This window comes from Macaca thibetana, chromosome 10 (assembly GCF_024542745.1).
Source record: "Macaca thibetana thibetana isolate TM-01 chromosome 10, ASM2454274v1, whole genome shotgun sequence".
Classification (NCBI taxonomy): Eukaryota; Metazoa; Chordata; class Mammalia; order Primates; family Cercopithecidae; genus Macaca; species Macaca thibetana.
This window is the reverse complement of record NC_065587.1, coordinates 86,939,530-86,945,405: the sequence shown is the minus strand read 5'-3', so window position 1 is coordinate 86,945,405 and position 5,876 is coordinate 86,939,530. Positions and strand designations below refer to the sequence as shown.

Below are 5,876 nucleotides of genomic sequence, written 5' to 3'. Positions count from 1 at the left end.
TGGCCTCCAGAACTGCGAGACAACAAATTTCCATTGTTTCAGGCCACCCAGTTTGTTGTTTGATATTTTGTTATGGCAGCTCTAGGAAATGAACACAGCAGCAACGGACATAGGTTCCACTGTAGTTTGTTGTAAAATTATATTGAGAAGACAATGTTCAGGGTCTCTGAGGATTTCACAAAGGTTGTCTAGTTCCCAAGCAAGTCCTCAGGAAACAGCCAGGGAGACAGACACACATTTATTATCTACTTGACTTTGGGCAAGATCCTGTCTCTGCAGAACTTTCTTCATCCTTCAAAGACGGCTATGAAACTTTCTTCCCAAGGCAGTCTAAAGAGTGAATGAGGTCGTGTTTTTAAAATTGTTTATGATGTGGCCTCACACATGGTGGCCTGTCAACAAATGTTAGGATTCCTTCCCAACAAACACGAAAGAAGACCCTCCCCTGTAGCAGGCAAGCTGGGCGTTTACTGGGAGTCTTCAACCTAATGTCTATTCAGCATAATAAATATTAATAACTACAGTAGACACTGCCAGGGCTCTGGCCAGACCCTTTCAGATCCCTTTAACTGTTTTGTCTGTACTCCCTTGAGTGTGCACCCCATGACTCACACCAGAGACTCTTCTTGGAGGTCTTTTCTTGGGCTACTGGAGCCATTTTTCCCACACTCAGGTTGCTAGAAGTGCTTGTGAGTTTATATCCTCCATCTGGGGCAATCCATGGCCAAGGTCTGAAGGAGGCAGGAGTGTGACAGGCCTGTTCCTTTGCCTGGAGTCAGGGAAACTCTGAAGCATAACTCACACTCCTGAGTTCCCCCGTACGATCAGGCTGGAGCCACAGGACTTCGCCTGAAAGCGTACATTTGTTTTGCCCATCCCTACTTCCACATCAGCCTTCCTGTGAGCATGTCCGTAATGAGTTGCTTACATTCAGCTCCTCAATTAAGAGTCTGCTTCTGGGGCACCTGACCCAAGGCAATAAGCCACTGAACATCTCCTGCTGAGATGCCACATGATATTGAAGTTCTGATGGTTATAGCTAAAAAAACAACCTGACCAGATTGTACATTCCAATCATTCACTATTTTAACAGCCATAATAATTATACTAGTAACCTCTCGTTCATGTGTCCAATACGTGCATTATGTTCGATTCTAATCCTCATAACCAATGTATACATGGGTAGTTTTATCCTTGAAACAGTATTTTTCAAGGCCACAAATTTTTTTGATTCTCCTGCCACCAAGAGGTAAAGTGTAGGTCCCCTCCCTTGAATCCCTTTACTTTTACAGAAATCTGCTCAATTTTGATAATGCGTCCCTCAGTGCCCAAGATGTGGCCATTCTAGGATATTCTTTCCCAAGTAAGGACATTCAGTCATATGGGTTGGTTAACCTTAAATTGTGTCTCTAATAGACAGTATACAGTTGGCTCTTATTTTTATATCGTTTGATAATCTCTGCCTTTTGACTGAAGTATTTAGTCCATTTATATTTGATATGATTAATATAGTTTGAGTTGCTGCTATTTTGCTATTTGCTTGTTTCATTTGATTTTTGCTCCTCAGTATCCCCTTTTTCTTGCATTCTTATGGTTTCATAAAATATTTGATTAAATTTAGAATTTAGAATCTCATGTTTTCTAGGCAATTGCTGAGGTCAGTGAGCTTCAAACCCGGGACTGTGAAAACACTTTAATTTCTGTAATAGCATGTTTTCTCTACTATCCATGACGATGTTTATGAAGTCAACATCAGGTTGAATTATAGTCAATTGTCAGGTAAGTAAATTCTTTAGAAGTGACTAATTTGGAGTTTACTGAAACAGGAATTTATGATTCCTCACTGTATAGAGATGTTTCCATATAATCTATGTAAAGGAGAAGTTACACAGCATAAAATAAAAAATTGATTAAACTTTAGAGAAGCCAGCCTGCAGGCAAGAAGAAATTCAGTGAGGACGGGAATTATCACTCACCCCATTGGTACTATATTTTTGGGGCTCATAAGTGCTCCATACAATCAGATGGCACGTCTGTGAAACGTTTGATTTGGAGAAAAACCGACAAAAATGTTTGCTGATATTTCTTTAACCTATTTGTTTTATATAAAATAAACCAAACTTTGTAACCACGTCTCCCTGATCTGCTCTATTATATGGTGGCTGGAGCATTGCAAACCTGTAAGTGTCTAACAAGTATTAATTGATTTATATTTACAGCTTTTGTTTCACTGCACAAAATGTCACAGGCGACAGTTTAATTAATGTAGCTTGGCAATTGAAGACATAGGAAAGAAGACAAGAAAAATAAGAGTAATTAATATTTGTTGGTTCCTGCCTATGTTCCCAGCAAGGTCCAATGGATATCTATGAGATGGGGATAGACACATGGGCCCGCACAGGGAGGTTGAGAATATCAAATGGGAAAGTGCATATGAAAGCTTTTTGAAAACTCTTGAGTGGTGTAAATTCTCTGTCTTCAGTGGGGCCACCCAGAGCAGAGCCTGTCAAATCAATCAGATGTACAGGATAGACTGAGGGGATGAACTAAATGCACTCAGGAGAATCAGAGGGAGGGATGTTGTGCATCTTCATTTCCTAACTTGCATTTTGAGGGAAAATATCAAAAGCTATTATGCATTCAACAATCTTTGTTTTGTTTTGTTTTGGCTTTGGGGTTTGTTTTTTTTTTTTTAGAACGGGGTCTCCCTCTGTCGTTCAGGCTGGAGTGCGGTGGTGCATTCATAGCTCACTGCAGCTTTGAATTCCTGAGCTCAAGCCATCCTCCCACCTTAGCCCCCTGAGTACCAGCCCCAAAAGAGCAATTTACCAGTACCATCATCAAGCAAGCTGCAAATCTGTCCTTTGCCAGAACAAGGAAATACTTAAGATCAACTCAAGAGAGTAATAGCTTCAAGTGTTTACCGAAGGGGTACTCACATCCATTTGTCGCACATTCCAGGACCTCATCGCCCTCTTTGTTATTGTTGTTTGTTTGTTTTTGAGATGGAGTCTCACGTCACACAGGCTGGTGTGCAGTGGTACCATCTCAGCTCACTGCAACCTCTGCCTCAAGTGACTTTTCTGCCTCAGCCTCCTGAGTAGCTGGAATTACAGGCATGTGCCACCCCACCCGGCTAATTTTTGTATTTTTCATAGAGATGGAGTTTCACCATGTTGGCCAGGCTGGTCTTGAACTCCTCACCGCAACTGATCTGCCCACCTTAGCCTCCCAAAGTGCTGGGTAATCACCCTCTTTTATAACATTGCCTAACTTTTAACCCAGTTTATTTTATAGTCTGAAAACAAGAATCACCCACATGAGATATTTCTTCAGAGCACTGTTGAAGATGCATCAAACTTGGAGATCCTCCAGATCCCTGTTTTCAAGTGGTAAAAATATTTTATATTAGTATACAGACTATCCTTAGATATATTCTGTTGTGTTCTAATGAGTTGGTGATTCCTTTTTGATGATATCTTCAGTTTCTTCTGAGACCTTTCCTGTATAGTCATTTGGTCCTACAGCTTTTAACTTCTTTTTGTACTACAGGGTAAAACCATTTTCTTTTGCACCTATGCAAATAATCTTTTTATATTGTGGGGATGGGGAGCACTCTCGTAATTTGTCATCAGATAATGCTGACAGGTTATTTCTCTTCCTTCTTGAGTTGAAACATTAACTGCCATGACAACATAAATTCCACCACTCCTTGCCTGCAGGTGGGCCACGCAGAAGAATGCCACCGAGGGGTTTGGGAGGTAGATCTCTCAGTTGGCAGGTTGCTGTCGTAGGGGAAGTACAGAAAACTCTCCTCATCTGGGCCCGAACGTCCTTGCAGCCTGAGTTTGCCATGTCCCGCTAGACGCCTGCACGGGAGTCTGGACCAGGGCTGTGAGGAGCCACCATAGAGCACAGTGCTGCACCTGTGATCCTGGCCAGTGACTGCCATGCCGCTGCCTTGGGGTTAGGGCAGTTTTAAATTTTTTTGTAGAGATGGGGTTCCACTATGTTGCCCACGCTGGTCTCGAACTCCTGGCCTCAATTGATCCTCCCACCTTGACCTCTCAAAGTGAGGAGATTACAGGCCTGAGCCAATGTGCTCAGCTTCAACAACAATCTTTTTTTTTTGAGACAGGTCTTGCTCTGTGGCCCAGGCTGGAGTGCCATGGGTCGATCTGGGTTCACTGGAACCTCTGCCTCCCAGGTTCAAGCAATTATCATGTCTCAGCCTCTGGAGTAGCTGGGACTACAGGTGTATGCCATTGCGCTTGACTAATTGTTGTATTTTTAGTAGAGATGGGGTTTCACCATGTTGGCCAGATTGGTCTTGAACTCCTGACCTGAGGTGCTCTACCCTCCTTGGCCTCCCAAAGTGCTGGGATTACAGATGTGAGCCACCTGCCCAGCCTCAATAATCATTTTTGAACACACTACATGTCAAACATGGTGCTAGGTGCTGGGGATAAAACCAACATAGGCCTCCCAGCCCTTGTGGAGCTGACATTCTAGTGGATTCTATTACTTCAGGGTCCCCTTCCACACCTCTGGGGGTTTGCTGGTTAAAGTACCTTGTTCTAAGGCACTCACCCCTAGAGTGAGGAGAAGAGAGGGACATGGCTTGGACCCAACATCTGAGAGGCCCAGAGTCCCTGCCTGACCTATGTCATTCTCATGGCTTCCCAGGGAGCCACGGAGGGGCAGGCATTATTCCACTTTACAAACAGAAATGCTGGTCCTATGTCCACCCCATGGTCATCCTCAGCATCCGGGAGCAGAAACATACTAAAAGTAACGTTTCCTTTCTACACAACTTTCTTCAGTCTTCCAGCAACCAGCATTTGAAATAAAGATGAATTTAGATTTAACATAAAGATTGGGTCATCAAAATTCTTCCATGACACTTCAGATCCCCGATGACAAACAGGTGAAGCCACCAATTCCATCTTGTCTTGTGTCTCCTTGTGGGCCCCGTCCAGGGCTGGGGTCAAGCTGGCCCCTTAGAGAGTCAGAGGAGCGCACAGAGAGGGTAATGGAGAGTGACAGTCTGACACATGTGGCTACAGCACTCTGTGTGCCCCCTAAACTTTTTGTTTGGTCTAGAAATCAGCTGACTGATGTATTGATTTTTTTTTTTTTTTTGAGATAGAGTCTTGCTCTGTTGCCCAAGCCGGAGTACAGTGGTGCGATCACAGCTCACTGTAGCCTTGATCTCCTGGGCTCAAGAGATCCTCCTGCCTCAGCCTCCTGAGTAGCTGGGACTACAGGTGCATGCCATCACATCTGGCTATAATTATTTTTTACTTTTAGTAGAGATGATGTCTCGCTATGTTGCGCAGGCTGGTCTCCAATGCCTGAGTTCAAGCAATCGCCCACTCCAGCCCCGCAAAGTGTTGGGATTATGGTGTGAACCACCTCACCAGGCCATGATGTATCAATTTTTTAAAGCACCTTTAGGAATTGCAACTGTGCTACTGAAACAAAACATGTAGTGTATACATTGCATGATAATTCTCTGAAACCCAGTATTTCTTATGATCAAAAAGTACAGTTTATGGCATCATTTGGCTGATACTGTCTCTGTGATTCTGATGGCTTGATAGCTAAATCCCTGGACAAATTACCACTTGTGAAGTTTCAAAAAGATAGTGGTAGTTGGCTCCTCAGGTATAGGAAGAACTTGGATGAGCTTTTCCTTCTGAACAAAAAGTTGAGTTTAGATGTTCACTTGCTCTTCAGCATAACCAAGCTAACATGTGGACTCATACGTTGATATTGAATGCATTACATGAATTATAAGAAGTGGGCAAAATAAGTTGTAGAACCCAGTGCTTTGCCTATAAATATTCATAACACTACTGTGGGGTTTGAGCTTT

The 5,876-nt window shown here is 43.2% G+C and overlaps 1 pseudogene; it reads right to left on the bottom strand.

Moving 5' to 3' along the window:
- Nucleotides 1-3,447: 3,447 nt before the first annotated feature.
- Nucleotides 3,448-3,855, bottom strand: LOC126964131 (gamma-glutamylcyclotransferase-like; annotated as a pseudogene).
- Nucleotides 3,856-5,876: the final 2,021 nt, after the last annotated feature.